This window comes from Mus caroli, unplaced genomic scaffold (assembly GCF_978045245.1).
Source record: "Mus caroli unplaced genomic scaffold, Mus_caroli_1 scaffold_13, whole genome shotgun sequence".
Taxonomy (NCBI): domain Eukaryota; kingdom Metazoa; phylum Chordata; class Mammalia; order Rodentia; family Muridae; genus Mus; species Mus caroli.
Window position 1 is genome coordinate 118,436,678 of NW_028227268.1, and position 16,145 is coordinate 118,452,822.

At 47.1% G+C, this 16,145-nt stretch overlaps 1 protein-coding gene across 4 annotated transcripts in view; it reads right to left on the bottom strand.

Moving 5' to 3' along the window:
- The window catches only part of Ap1b1 (adaptor related protein complex 1 subunit beta 1), a 53,831-nt gene extending 40,641 nt beyond the window's left edge, over positions 1–13,190 (bottom strand). For 2 of the 4 annotated variants that reach the window (XM_085829145.1, XM_085829142.1), the window contains exons 1-2: positions 13,046–13,190; positions 762–837 (exon numbers count right to left, since the gene is read on the bottom strand). The gene's annotated coding sequence lies outside the window, so the exon portion shown is untranslated. The remainder of the gene's footprint in view (positions 1–761; positions 838–13,045) is intronic. The other 2 variants (XM_085829143.1, XM_085829144.1) reach the window with 1 other exon arrangement.
- Between the last annotated feature and the right edge of the window lie 2,955 nt (positions 13,191–16,145).

Below are 16,145 nucleotides of genomic sequence, written 5' to 3' on the forward strand. Positions count from 1 at the left end.
GTAACTAAGAGGGCTGGAGAGATGGCTCAGTGGTTAAGAGCACTGATTGCTCTTCTAGAGGTCCTGAGTTCAACTCCCAGCAACCACATACATGGTGGCTCACAACCATCTGTTATGGGGATCCGATGCCCTCTTCTGGTGTGTGTGAAGACAGTGACAGTGTACTCACAGACATGAAATACATACATAGATCTTTAAAAAAAGAAAGAAAAAGAAAAGCAACTAAGAAATAGAACTCCATTATGTAAGTCAGGCTAGCCTCAAACTCATGATTCTTTTGCCTCAGCTGGCGGACAGGATTGCAGGTATACACCACCGTGCTCGGGTGATTAAGTCTTCAGGAGGAAGGAAGACCATAGCACTCTGAGGAGGAAAGTGCTCCATTGTCCACAAGGGCAGACACTGGCCAGTGAGGCCTTTCTTCCTTCCCAGCCATGCAATCTCTGCACTGAGAAGCTTTGAGGGTGGCATGCAAGTATATGCACTGAACACTGAGGGCACATGATGAGTTGATAAGGAAGCTGATTAGCAAGACAGACAGACAGATGAGAACAACTTAAGGTCTGACTCAGGTGCAGCACCACTTCTGAATGCATGGATATAGATATACATAGGCAGGGAAAACTGACCCCTGAAGGTCTCTGCTGGAGCTGTAACTGTTCCATCCTTTCCTGACAACAGCTGCTCAGAAACCTGCCACATGGATAGATGGATCTCAAGGGCAATCAGGAGTAAGTCAGAACAGACACAGAGGTCCATACCTGCAATCCTAGTTCTCGGGAGGCTGAAGAACAAGGATCATGGATTCCGGGTCAGTCTGGATTCCCTAGGGAGACCCTGTCTCAGAAAAAGGAAAGAAAGGGAAAAGGCTAAGAAAGAGAGGGAATGAAAAGGGGCATTCTTTAACCAAGAAGAAAGCCCAGCTGGTAAAGTGCTTGCCAAGCAATCATGAAGACCTGAGTTCTCCAGAGCTCAGGGAAGAAAGCTGGTGCTGCACTTGTGACCACCAGGTGGACCCCTGGAGCTTACTGACCAGGCAAAAGTTAATGATTTCCAGGCCAGTGAGAAACTCTCAAAGATCCAGGTGGCTAATGCCCAAGGAACAATACCTCCAAGTTGACCTCTGGCCTCTACAGACATGTGACTGTATCTACACACTCATCCAGCACACACGGAAATACACACAATGGAGGGCTAGAGTGGCGTTGCTGCTTCTCCCTTACCTAAGACAGAAGAGCTGGAGTGTGCTCAGCTCTTTCAGCTGTCTCAAGGACAGAGACTGGCTTATCACACCAATGTCCCCTGCCTAACTGTGACCCTCCCCTGTGAGGCTGAGCAAGATTCCAGGCACTTCTCCCCATTTGACAACCTTTCATCTTACTCAGTGTTTCTAGTGGTGTTGGTGACTGAATCCAGTGTCATACCTACAAAGCAAACTCTACCCAGGAGCTACAGTCTTTAAAAAGGAAATGGCTCCTCCCAGGTGAGCACGAACACCCATTTTAAGGACAGGGAAACAGGGAAGGCTAACCCCAAGACCAAAAGGTGAGTCGTCAGCAGACAAAGCACTTCAGACTGTCTCTCTGAGACAACGTGGTCTCCAGACTCATACAAACAGGCTCTTTAAGTCAGCCTGGCCAACTATGAGAAAATGTTCCATGTTCTTCAGGCTTGGCATGAAATGCAGAACAAAGACAGTGCTTACAGAAGTATGACAAACAGACACACATTGTGGGCCAGACCCCACACTGAATTTTAAATTTAGTTCTCATGGGGTAAAGATGGCTCAGCTGATAAAGGTGCCTGCCACAAGTCTGGTGAACTGAGTTGGCTCCCAGGACCCATGTGGTGGAGAGAGAGAAAAAACCCTGTAAGTTGTCCTGACTTCCACACACTATATAACAAAAGTATTAATTAAAAGTTCCAGCCAGGCATGCTGGCACACGTCTTTAATCCCAGCACTTGGGAGGTAGAGGCAGGTGGATTTCTGAGTTTGAGGCCAGCCTGGTCTACAGAGTGAGTTCCAGGACAGCCAGGGCTACACAGAGAAACCCTGTCTCGAAAAAAAAAAAGTTCCATCTTCGGGCTGGTGAGATGGCTCAGCGGTTAAGAGCAGTCGGTGCTCTTCCGGAGGCCATGAGTTCAAATCCCAGCAACCACATGATGGCTCACAACCATCCATAATGAGAAACAAATAAAGAACCTATGGGCCGGAGCAGGACCCAGAGCAAGTAGGGCCAGAGCAAGAAGGGGAAAGGGAAGGAGAAAAAAAAATTACATCTTCATAACATCTGTGAAGATTTTATCAATAGCACAGGTTCACAGATAAGGAAAACTGAGGCCAAGAGAGGTTAAGGCGTTTGTTTGGAGTCACACAGCTAGAAAGCAATAAAGCCAACACCCTCTTACACTGTCTTATGAGGAGGTCACATGTCCCACTCAGTCTAGGGAGGCAAATACTTTTCTCTGAATGAAGCCCTGGTAGAACTGAATATAGGTCAGACTAAAGGGTACAGGATACAAGCTGCCACATATGCCAGCAGCGTTCCTCAGATGTGAATAGCAGGCAACTTTCGGCCCCACCTACTGAAACAGCAGGGACAGCAGGTTTGGTGACATGGCTAGTAAAAGCCTGTCTGGATAAGCTTGCCAAGCTGTGAGTCTCTTGGGATTTAGATGAGAACTGATTAATCAAAGCCATCTCTGGAGGCTCGTAGTAATTAAAAGCTTCAAAATGAAAAGGACCCAAAGGTAGAAAAGTACCACATGCAAGTCCTTCGTCAGCAGTGAGCCTCAAGAGCCTCACTTCAGAGTCAGGGGTCAGTTTCCCAGTAATTTACCAACAGAGCCTCATCCTCTGGATTACAACAAAACAAACAAACAACCCTACCAGGCAGGTGGTGGACACGCCTTCGAGCCCAGCACTTAGGAGGCAGAGGCAGGTGGATCTCTGAGTTACAGATAGCCAGAGCTACATAGAGAGACTCTGTTTTAGAAAATAAAACTAGGGCTGGCGAGATGGCTCAGTGGTTAAGAGTGCCGACTGCTCTTCCGAAGGTCCCGAGTTCAAATCCCAGCAATCACATGGTGGCTCACAACCATCCATAACGAAATCTGATGCCCTCTTCTGGAGTATCTGAAGACAGCTACAGTGTACTTACATATAATAAATAAATAAATAAATCTTTAAAAAAAAAAAAAAAGAAAAGAAAACTAAATAATAAAAACAAAATAAAACAAAACAAACAAATTAGTAAGAATGTCTTTGGGACAATATTCATGATAATTAAAATAAGAAAGAAACCAGAGAAACAAGGCTTATTACAATCTCTGCTCTCCCACCCACTTTCTAGAGAATTGTAGCCACCCATTCAGCAGGCACAGTATATAGTGCCATCCACTGCAGGCCTGGGACTATGCCCATGTGCGAGTTGTATAAAGTAGGCCAAAGATAGAATGGCATAAGACAGGAGAGTGATCCTGCCCTTCAGAAAAATTGTGACCAAAGCTCCGAGGGGAGCCCTGAGATGGGTGGAGCATCAGAGAAGTTCTCTAAGGTGAAGGGAAGTCTGGGCAGCTATGGAAAGATGGGTGACAGGGAGAATACTCACTCAACACATTCCAGTGTAACAAGGCAGGGACCTGAGAACAGCGGAGCTGCCAGTGCTGCTAGAAGCAGGCTCCAACTCATTTCACTGTTATGGTAATCCACTTAAAACAAGGGCCCAGACACAAAGAAGCCCATGGATTAAGAAGTTAAGTGACAAGGGCAATTATTTTCCTTTAAAAAACCACCACTAAGCCAAATATGGTGACACGTGCACTTGGGAAGTAGAGTCAAGAGGGATGGAGTTTGAGCCTTGGGCTGTGCTACACTGCAAGACAAAACAAAGACTTGGGAGAAGAGATGAGCAAAGGAGCTTAGAGAAGGAAGTACAGGCTCAGGGATGGCCTTGGAGGCCAGTGTGGTGGCCTCTGCCAGCAGAAGACACAAAAGTCTTGTCAAATATCAAGTGGCATCTGCCACTGCCCAGGAACGCCACCTCCCAGACATTTTCTTCCCTTGCATGCCAGGAACTCACACTCTGCTTTCTCCTCCAATGCTGCTGGCCGTGCCTTCTCCTTTGCTTTGCCCCTTCCTCTCCTTCCACAGGAGAGCTGAGCGGCCCATGCCCAGTCCTCTCCCTTCTCCATCCACACTATGTCACCTCTGGAGATCTCACCCACACTCTGACAATGCACACTCACTACCTCTGGCCCACTCTCCCTGCACCTCCCAGCTCAATTAGCCAAGCCTCCTAACTGACGACAGCTCCATTCAAAGGCCTCTATAGCAGGGGCTCAAACTGCACAAGATCACAACTAACCTCTAGCAGCTTTTCCTCCCCAAACCCTGCTACCCTGCAGTTTTCATCATCCACTTTCTACCAACACCGTCTGTAGCAGGCTCCTGGATCAAAACCTCAGTTTCTTGACTGTAGAGGAATTTAAATACAATATAGTCGATCCAGCATGGGATCAATCCAAAGACTTAGGTCTGTGTGATCTGGCTGGAGTGCCACATGTTTAATCTCTCTGGCTGGAATACAGACAGACCTTTAATCCCAAACAATGAAGGTACGGTTAGTTTGTAGAAGGAAGCAGCCATGTTTGAAAGTGTCTAATTGAGAGGCAGACAAAGTGATGAATGAGAGAAAGATTTAACAGAATGAGTCAGAGATAGGATATGCACAACCCTCAGGAGTGGAGAAGCTGAGAACCAGTGCAGTGAGTTCTTCGTGAGTTCCTGCAGTTCAGTGCAGGTCAGCAGAAGCAGCTGAAGCCAGAGTAAGAAGGAGTCAGAAAATTAAAACAAATTGCCAGAGCTAGTGTGAGGCCAAGCAGAGCAATTTAGTGAGAAGCTAAGAAAAGCCAGGTTGAATCAGTGAGACTGGAGAGGAGTCTGAGCCACAACAGCTAAGATGAACCAGGCAGCTAGAGTTCAGAAAGAGCTAGAAAGGGTGAGCTTATTATTCATCAGTAATCCTCCAAAACAACAATTAACATTTGTTACACTTCATCACGTCTGCTCCCATACCCCATATCTAGGAATTGAACAACCTAGGTCCTCTTCAAGATCCATTCTTAACCACTGAGGCACCTCTTCAGCCCAGGCTTCTTTTCTAATCTACAATCTGTCTACTTTGCTAGGAAGACCTTTTCTCTGGATAGCTTCATGTCTTGGATCTTCTGAGTCTTGGCTCAGACATCACCTTGTTTTTTATAAAGACAAGGTCTTTCTATGTAGTCCTGGCTATTCTGGAGCTTGCAATATAGACCAGGCTGGCCTTAAGCTCAGAGGATTCTGCCTCCCAAGTGCTGGGATTAAAGACACCATACCTAGCTGTTACCTTCTTCTTAAGGCTTCTCTGACCACTTGATTTCATAGCTCTCACTCTCTCACACACACATACAGTATACATATGTAGATCAGGGGACATCTTGGAGAAATTTGAAATTGGTTCTCTCCTTCTACCATGTGGAGTGCCAGCAGAATCAAATTCAGATTGTCAGGCATGGTGGCAAGTGCCTTTATCCACTGAACTATCTTGTCAGCCCTATGTTAGTTCTTTTATTATTAATGCTTTTTAGTCAGGGTCTCAAAACATAGCCTTGGCTGGCCTAGAACTTGCTAGTAGACCAGGCTAGCCTTAAACTCACAGAGTTCTGCCTCCCAGGTACTCGGAGTTGTGGGATCAACGGTGTACATCACCATACATATCTTCCTGCGACTGTTTTTAGACAATGTCTTCTTATTTAGCTCAGGCTGGCCTAGGACTCACTAGTGGCCCAGGACAGCCTTGGAGTCATGGCCTTTCTGCCTCAGGGCTGGGTTACAGGGCTGTGCTATTATGCCTAGCTGGCTGCTTTATCTAAAGCAGTGTACCTCTTCAATCCCCAACACTGTCTAACCCTCTGTCCTGTTTTCTTCTTTTGAAGTATTAACGTATTATAAACAGTACTTATAGCATCTATTTCTTCTTCCACAATGCAGATTTCATGAGAACCAGGACTTAGATTAGCTCAGTACTGTGTTCCTACCTCTTGCATCAAGCAAACAAGTGCTCAGCACACATTGATAACTAATGCTCAACTCTTAGAGAATTTCATGTTTTGTAAACCAGTCTCAAACTACTATTGACTATTGTGAAATGGAAAATGCCAGACCACCAAGCTCATTTCACAGCCAGTAAGAGGAAGGTTAAACATACAGATCAGAGAGAAAAAAATAGCACAGAGGAGATGACCAGGTGGCAACATCTCAGATGGGGGAAATGGGCTGAGAGGAGAGCTCAGTGCGAAAGCATTCGACTAGCATGCACGAGCCAGAGGTTCCATCCATCCTCAGGATCACAAAACATTAATTAAAAATACATACTTGTGGTAGTTTCAGTGTATAGGCTTAGATGTTTGAATACTTAGTCTCTAGTTGGTGGAACTATTTGGGAACTATTAGGAGGTATGGCTTTGTTAGAGGAGGTGTTAGTGGGGTAGGCTTTGAGGTTTCAAAAGCCACACCATTTCCAACCAGCTCACGCGCGCTCTCTCTCTCTCTCTCTCTCTCTCTCTCTCTCTCTCTCTCTCTTCTTCGTGCTTGAGGATCAGATGTGAGTTCTCAGCTACTGCTCAAGCCTTCTGCCATGCTCCCTACCATGATGGTCATAGACTCTAACCCTTTGGAATGCTGAGTCCCCAGACTAAATGCTTCCTTTCATAAATTGCCCTGGTCATGGTGTCTCTTCACAGTAGTTGAAAAGTAACTAAGACAATAAAAAATTGGAGGAGAGGCATGTCCAGGCCCTTTCTTCAGTGAGGCAGGCCATAACCTGCTCCTGCAGGCTCAGAGTGAACATATCCTAAGAGGTGGAGCACCATGCCATGGCCGCAAGGAAAGCACCATCAGGCCCTTAGTGTCTCTGTACTTGCTGATCCTACCAGGATTATCCTCTCCTGCCCTAGTATGGCTGCTCCAAATTATCCTTCAAATCTCAGCTTAGCTGACATCACTTTAAGACACATTCCCTGCATCTACTACTTAAGAAGGTATTTATATGCTACTCTCCAGGATTTCTATCCATGTGCACACATTCACTAAGCCCCTACCATGACCTGGAAGCCGTTTTATGTGCACTGAAGGAAAGAGAAATCTTTGCAGACAAGCAAGATTAAGATTAAAACAAAAACAAAACAACAAAAGACAGAGCTGGCAAAAAAAGAAAAAAGAAAAAGAAAAAAGGAAGGAAGGAAGAAAAGAAAAGAAGAGAAGAGAAGAGAAGAGAAGAGAAGAGAAAAGAAAAGAAAAGAAAAGAAAAGAAAAGAAAAGAAAAGAAAAGAAAAGAAAAAGGGAGGAGGGGCTGGTGAGATGGCTCAGTGGTTAAGAGCACCCGACTGCTCTTCCAAAGGTCAAGAGTTCAAATCCCAGCAACCACATGGTGGCTAACAACCATCCATAACGAGATCTGGCGCCCTCTTCTGGAGTGTCAGAAAAAGGCAGGAAAGGAGGCCAGCAAGCACAGAGCAGGAGGAAAGGAGGCTGAAACTTAACTAGTGGCCACCGAAGGCCTCCAGGTGAAGCATATTTGGAAAACCACAGCCAGACCAAGGAACAGCTAAGGGTTAGGCATGGGGCTCAGTAACAGAGCAGAAGCTCAACAAGCATGAGGTCCCGGGTACCAGGCCCACCAGCAGAGCACAGGTGGGAGCGTGCCTGGTGTCTGAGGAGAGAGGATGGATGGGCAATGAGGACACACTGAATGGGACTGGGCACTGAGTGTCAGAAGAACAGTCTGCCATCACTGAAAGAGTGTGGGCTTTACCCTGCTGCAGTGGAATCCTGACAGGTACACACGTGCATCTTAAGATGCTCGGTGTCCTTTTTAACGGGCTCTGGCTGCTATGTCTTCTGTTTTCCTCACACCCTATTAGTTTTGTATTATGGCATTTGTTTTCTACTTCTGCTTTGTCTCTCCCCCAAGAGAAAGCAACACTATGGCAGAAACTAAGTCTGGCTTGTTGACTTACTGGTACATTCCAGTGCCAGACTCTAGTGGGTCTCAATAAACACTGATTGAGTGAATGAATGAATGAATGAATGAATGCTAGACTTAGGAAGTCTCTGTTGTCAGAATCGTAACACCAAGCACTTCAACTGTTCAACATAAAGAAGATGGAAGCAGACCCAACAACTAGTGACACAAAAACTGTCTTTCTACCTCAAAGAGCTTAAGACCAAAAAGCAATCAGGGTGTGGCTAAAAGTATATGCTGCCCAAATCTACTCCTGTATATAACATAGCTGGGGAAGTCCTTAAACCAAACACCAAAGCACTGTCTCTAAAGCTTCTGAGGATAGGCTCAGTGACATGGCTCAGTGGGAACAGTATTTGTCCGGCAGCCTGATTTGAGCCCTGAATGGGGCCCTGATGGTGGCAGAAGAGAACCCACTCCCAAAAGTTGTTTTCTGATTCTCACTGGCCATGGCAACAGTGTCCCTGAGCCTACACAAAAATAAATAAATAGATGTAATTAAAGGTTCTTAAGGGGTCTGGGAGAGATTAAAGGCATCTGCTGCTCTTGCAGAGGACCCAGGTTCAGTTCCCAATACCCACATAATGCTTACAACTGTTTGTAACTCTAGTCCCAGGGGCCCTGTTGGTCTACTCCGGTCTCCAAGAGCACCAAACTCACACACACATATATGCAGGTAGCCACCACATAACTTTTTTATTTTTATTTTTTTAAAAGCTTTATTTATTATTATATCTAAGTACAGTGTAGCTGTCTTCAGATGCACCAGAAGAGGGCATCAGATCTTATTACGGATGGTTGTGAGCCACATTGCGGTTGCTGGGATTTGAACTTCGGACCTTCGGAAGAGCAGTCGGTGCTCTTAGCCACTGAGCCATCTCTCCAGCCCAACATAACTTTTTAAAAAAGCTTTTGAAGACTGGGAATATAGGTAAGAGGTGGTCTACTTTCCTGGTGTGTATAAGGTCGAGGTTTATCCCCCAGTACTAACAAATAAAACAAATCAGAGCTGGTGAGAGAGCCCCGTGGGCAGAGGCATTTGTTGCTTAGCCTGACAATCTGGGTGTGATCTCTGGCCCTGAGCTCCCACGGCAGGAGAGAGCCAGGTCCTGGGAGTTGTCATTTGCCATGCACAGGTGCCCAGTGGCACACACACAGAGAATGTAAAAGATTTTGAAGTATGATTCCCCCATTCTATTGTCCTCTACCAACTCTATCTGTCATCTTAGGGTGCACTAAGAGGACCAGATCGGAACCTGGGGGCGATCAGTGACTATGGTATCCTAGGTAATGGACTCTGAACTTCAGTAGTCTACCAGCTATACCAACCCTTAAATAGAAGGGTCCTCCCATCTTTAGAGACCATCCTATTAGAGGTTGAAGACACAAGGGAGCTTCAAATCTGGAGCCACAGCCAAGCCTCTGGCCCCACTAGCTAACAGGATCCATCCTAGAACTAGAGGTTGACAAAGCTAAAACTGGTCAACACATGTGGAATCCAAACTTCAGCCAACACTAATGGAGGTCTGCCATCTCCCTGCCCACCAGACTCTGCTCAGGCATGCTGCTAATGGGGAACAGCAATGGAAGCTTGAAGCACATAAGTCCCTCTAACAGTCACACTTTCCCTATCCCGCTGGGATGGCATGAGGATGCACAGAACATCACCTGGAGCCCTCACAACGCAACGGAATAGTCATTCGTTTGATCTTTCCCCAGACACATATCCGACATTGCCATGTGCCTCACAAGATGCTGGACACATACAGTTCAGGCAAGTGCTTGCAAAGGACTAAGAGATCTTTACTAAGAAGGTAGCCAAGTAAGCAGACAACTACATTCACTGTGATCACTGCCACAGGACCCTAGAGGAGCAGCCAACGCAGACCTCCCCAGGCGGCAGTCCAGCAAAGGAGCCCAGGCAAGAGCAGCAAGTGTGGGCTGTGCACAGACAGAAGAGCACAGAGCGAAGACAAGCACAGGTGCGGCTTGCAAAGGTGGCACATCTGAGTGCGACTGGAAGGTCAAAGAGTAGAGTGAGAAGCTGAAGATGGAGAGCCAGGTAGAAGCTAAGTCTAGAAGGGCTTGGATGCTACACTAAAGTCAGTTCCAGCTGAGGGCAAGGAGGGACCACTGACAAGAGTTCCAAGGAGGGTTTCTCTGTGCAGCCCTGACTGTCCTAGAACTTACTCTGTAGTTGCAAGCTCACAGATGGGCTTGCCTCTGCCTCCCAAATGCTGGAATTAAAATAAAGTCATGCGCCACCAAACCTCGTGAATAGTTTGTTTTTTTTTAATTTCTCCAATTTTCTCCCTAGAGTATTTTTTCCTCTCTGTAAAGTGATAAATATCAGAAGAAGAAGAAGAAGCAGCAGCAGCAGCAGCAGCAGCAGCACCAGCACCAAGCTAGCTCTTCTGGTTGTGATAATCTCAGCAGCATATCTTAGGAAAAAAGACCTGTTGAGAAACAGAAGTGCCTTCAAGGGACAAGTTCCCCTCAGCCATCTGAAGCGCATCAGCTATACAGCCTAAGCAAACCATGCCTGCTTCCTGTCAGCACTGCAGGCTCGGGTGCCAGGGTGGGGGGAAGTGTGCAGTCAGACATGCAGAAGATGAAAGTCCAACCCAGCCCCAGCTGGACCCGCAACAAACTGTTCTCAACTACTTTTAGGAAGAGAAGTGAGAAGAGCGGGAGAGGTCCTTAGTATTTAAAGGTCTAGTTGGAGAAGGAAGCAGTAAGGAACCTCACAGGGCAGACAGCCTTCCTCAGACACAGGACCCAGCAGGTACCATGGCTCAGGGTCGACAGTAATATGTTCTGCAAGATATCCTCACCCAACACCTTAGACACTGGCGGTGGCTCAGCAGTGTTTTCTTTAGGACTATTCTGAGACAAGGTCTTTTTATGTAGCCATGGCTGGTACTTACCATGCAGATCATGCAGGCCTCCTCCCAGCCCAGCTTCATGAGTGCTGGCTGGGGTTGCAGGCATGGACCACCACGTCTCCCCAAAACCCTTATTTTTCTTGGTGCTTGGAATAGAAACCAGCCTTGCAAACGCTGGGGAAGTGCTCTACCACTTTATCTACATATTTTATTAGGATAGAAACCCAGCTGAAGTTGAGTTATCCAGGTCACACAACTGGGAAGCTGCTGACCTGGGGCTAGAGCCAGGAGCTGACTGGCAGGGAGTCAGAGTGCTCATTCCTCTGGACCTCTGAGCCCTTCAGACTACCCGGTGTGAAGCTTCCAGTCAACCCACACTCATCAGATGATCTCTACAGAGACACGGAAGGGCTGATTCTTGGGGACTAGCAAAGCCCTCTTGATAGCTCTTAAGATGCAAAGGGACTTGTGGGCTCCATTCAGGACAGAGTGCAGGCCTCTGTTTATGCCCCTACACGTTGCTTTATCTTCAATTATCCCTTGGAAGGATAGGAATAAGGTGACACTATTAAGTTTCTGTGAATTCAGTGGGACTAGAAAAACATCACAGAGCTCATGACAGACAGACAGACAGACAGAAGAGCTAGCCGGGTGTGGTGGTTCAGCTCTGTAATCAATCCTAGAACTTCGGAGTCTGAGGCAAAGGGGCTGCTATGAATTCAAGACACGTGAGATATCCTGGCCAGACTGGGACGGAGTGAGACTGGCAAAAAAAAAAAGGCAATTAATGTAACATTTTTACTCACTACTTTTTCCAAAAGCTCAAGGAAACTTTCACAGGCTCATTACAGTTTCTTGCACTCAAGAGGAAGTAGGAAGATAGTAAGTCTCTCTTGTGTTCCTGTCAGGGAAACTAAGGCATAAGGAAGGAGCAACAAAATGTCTCCAAAGGAAAAGATGCTCAGGCACCAAGTCTCCTTCCCATCTCCCAGGCAGACCAGTCATCCCAGGCACCATGACAGGCCAAAGCCCGTCCTGTGGGCCTGTTCCCCTAGAACCTAGGACCAAAAGATCCCCCAAGGGGTCCCGTTGTTCCCCCTCTTTACTGCAAAAGGAATAAAGTGCAAACGGGATGAAGGGGATTTCTGGATATCAGTTTCAAGAATAGCCCATGGGGTTTACAGTTCCCAATAGGCAGGAAGACCTTCAGACTCTTGCCCTGAGAGCCAAAACACTGACAGCAACAACCTGCGCCCGCCCGAACAGCCTCCTAATGAAAGTGTATCAACCGCTCCTCCTAATCATCGGACCAGACGACAGGCGAGAAGGCTGCATCCTGACACCAACCCAAACAATATATTGGCGACAATATATCAAGTCACTCCTAGACTCCAAGCCAGCTCCAGGTGCCTTTCTCCGGGAGCTCTGAAGGTCTCTGGAGACCTACATAGGAAGCCTGATTTTGCCTCTACTACTCGAATGACCTTTCGTGTGTGATTTAACCTCCCGTGCCTCGGGGTCCTCGCGAGTGAGAGGGGGAAAGCAACAGTAGCTATCTTACAGAGGCCGCTGTGAGCTCAGTACACAAAGTGCTTAGCACAGAGGTTCGAAGTCAGGAAGGGCTGGAGAACCAACCAGTGACAAGACATTCTTGTGTTAGAACTAAGACAAGTGTCCCCATTCCGTCAACGTGTCCCTGAGGATCCAAAGGACGAGGGGCGGGCGGCAGAAGGCCATTTCTAGATGTTTGCCCCGTTTTGGGGGGCGGCGGCTAAGAGATAAGACCCTGAACGAGGAGGCCTGAGGTTGGCCGAGGAGTGGGAAGGGACAAGCAGGGCGCAGTGGAGGCCTAAGTGCAGGAGTCTCTCCGAACCGGACTGCGGACCTGAGATGACGGGCGGCTTGACGCCGGGCCGCCAAGCCGTCGGGAATGAATGAGCACGCAGGCCTTTCACCTTCGCCCTCTCGCGGCTCGCAACCCTCCAGCGCTGCGTCCTCTCCGTGACCTCTGACCTCGCAGCCCCCCCCCCCCCCACCTCGGACCCCTTCGGGTTTGTTTGTTTTCCTATCTTGCCGGGCTGCCTTTTTCCTCACCCACAAATCCAAACGGCTCCGGGTGCCGCGGCTCGGCTCGCTTCAGCAGCAAAATGTCCGCAGCCTCCGCCTCACTCTCCTCCGGTGCGTCGCAGCAGCCGGCCGCTCCAAGCTCCACGGCTGTCACCTGCCGAGCGGAAGTGAGAGGCCCGTGCGCGGAACTTCCGGTGGACGCACACCCCGGGGGCGGGGTCGAGGGTGCAACCTGGCGGGAGGGGCTGGGGACCTGTGGGGCGGGGCCTGTGTGGGAAGGGCGGGGCCTTAGCAGGGCCGGCTTTTATGAGAATTGAGGGCCTGGGCGGGCCAAGCGGCTAAGTTCAGGCTGGGATACTCTTGCTCAGAATCCCTGGCCAGGCTCCCTCTCAAACACCATGGAATCGAAAGGGTCTTGGAAGACTTTAAAGTTCATCTCTTTCTGAGCTACAGATGGGAAGACTGAGGCCAACATCGTTGGCTTAGGAAAAGGGAAAGTTGGAGCTACAAAGCTGATCAGCTTGCTGGACTGCGCCTGTCTGCTAGGATAAAGCTAGTCTTTTTCTGCTGTCCTTGGAAAATTCATTGTTCTAAAAGGAAAACATAAGCTACATCCAAGACTTCTCATCCAAGGGGTACTTCACAGTGAGCTAAGGCCAGGACCTCAACTGATACAGCCCTTTCATTCCTGACTTTGGTCCTATTAATTTTCTCTTTCTAATAGATAACTTGTGTTCATCCCCTTTAAAACATTATAAAACTTCTAGCATTTTTATTAAACCAATAATATCTGCATTGCAGAAAAAAAGAAATATATTAGTGGGGGCTGGAGAGATGGCTCAGTGATTAAGAGCACCGGTTGGTCTTCCAGAGGTCCTGAGTTCAATTCCCAGCAACCACACTGTGGCTTACAATCATCTGTAATGGGATCCCATGCCTTCTTCTAGTGTGTCTGAAGACAGCTACAGTGTTGTACTCATACACACAAAATAAATAATTCTTTTTAAAAAAAAAGAAATATATTAGTAAGAAAAAAAGACAAAAACCAAAACATGTAGGCTCCTGAGAAAATCATTTTTTAACACTTGGTTATCCTCCTAGACGTACTATGGCTGACTTTTTATTATTTGTGTGTGTGTTATTGTTTTTGAGACAAGCTCTTGCTGTGTAACCCAGTGTTGAGCTCACAGTGATGTACTATCATGCCTGGTCTATGTAGTGCTGGGATCTAACTCGGAGCTTTTACATCCTATGCAAGCACTCTAACAACTGAACCGCTGTCACCTTGGCTGACCTGGAAACTGAAAAACCAAGCAGAAGTCTGCCTCTGTCTCACAGTGTTGGGTTTAAAGGTGTGCACAACCACACCCAGCTGTTTTTACATTCTTTAAAGTTTTGTCATAATTATAGAATTATGGCAAGTTGATAAAATAGACAAAATAGCATCTCAGATGATGGGGTAAAGAGATGGTTCAGCAGTTAAAAACACTGGCTGCTCTTCCAGATAACAGGGGTTCATTCCCAGCCCCCACATGACAGCTCACAGAACCCACATGGCAGCTCATGGCATCTGTGACTACAGTCCAAGAGGATCTAAAACCCTCTTCTGACCATGCAAGCACAGGTACACAGACATATGAACATAAAATAAAATAAATAAATCTTGCCAAGTAGTGGTGGCATACACCTTTAATCCCAGATGGATTCCAAAGTTTGAGACCAGCCTGATTTACAGACAGAATTTCAGGACATCCAGGACAAAGGTTAGGCTTGGTCGTGCATGCCTGTAATTCCAGTACTTGGGAAGCAGAGTCAGGTAGATTTCTGTGTGTTCAAAGCCATCCTAGTCTGCATAGAAAATTCCCAAAGTTACAATAGTGAAACCTTGTCTCAATGTCTCAAAGACAAACAAAACAACAACAAAAAAGAATACCATTTACCCTTCACCCGGCTTCCCTCAATGGTGACACAGGATAATAGTAACACCCGGAAATTGTCATTGGTAAAATATTTTTGATAAAGTGTCTTGGTTTTAAAAACAGGATTTGTATGAGATTACAGCTGACCTTGCTTAGCCCAGAGAAGAATGTTGAAGAGACAGCCTGTTTCCCAAGATTATCTGTTGTACTTGAAGCAGACAATTCCAGGAAAGGGAGACCACAAGCCTGCACATAGCCCCACAACTGCATGAACTTCCTCAGCCCAAGTCTGCGCCCCTGCCTGCTCCTTATAAAGGGTCTCAGCCAGCTTTTTTCCCTGCTAGACCCTCCAGTCCCTCGAGAGAGGCCACTGTATAATAGGTTCCCTGAGAGTAAGTGAGCACTTGATAGTTAGGACTAACTAACTGAACCATGTCCCCAGCCTTCAGTATATCGGCTCTTTATATAGTATCTACTCCGAGTTTCATATTATATACGTCATTCAGCAACATCTTAAAGTATACAGAAGGATACATTTAGGCACTATGAAAATATCGTATTTCAATATTAGGACCTTGGACTTTCAGAGATTTTGGTCCTGGTACCAAATTTCTGGTAGATAGCAAGATAGACTTAATTTGGATAAATTAAATAGTGTTCTTCACTTCTGTGTCCACTAGAGGGCCCACAAGTGTCATTAGCCGCCATCCTTTTCTTTAACCTTATTCTCAGCATGGGCCTTGCAAATGTCCTTCTAGTCCTTGTTTCTAGATTTTTCTTTCTATATGGTTAAGAATCTGCCATCCCAGTCTCTGCTTACTGCTTTTAATCCTTTAAATCCCTAAAAGTTGTCACAAAGTGACTATGTTAAGGACCTCACTGACAACACCCGCGCCCCCCCCCCGACCTGCAGAGGTGGCGCCCCCCCCCCCCCCCGCTCTCCCCCCCACCTGCAGAGGCGGGCAGCTTCATATCCTCCAGACCCTCATCTTATGGGGCGCAGCTGGCAGAGTAGAGGGGCCAGGAGGTCTCTGGGCTCCCTCCATCCAATACACCATTGCCGGTGTTGACAGGAGCAAAATTCTGTCCAGCTCTTCAGGCTCTCCTGCCACAGGCTGCCTCTCAGAGTTTTCTGCTTGCTCCAGTTCCCTAGGTTGGACCAGTTTCTATTCCACAATTGAAAAGGCCCACATGGAAATATAGAGCTC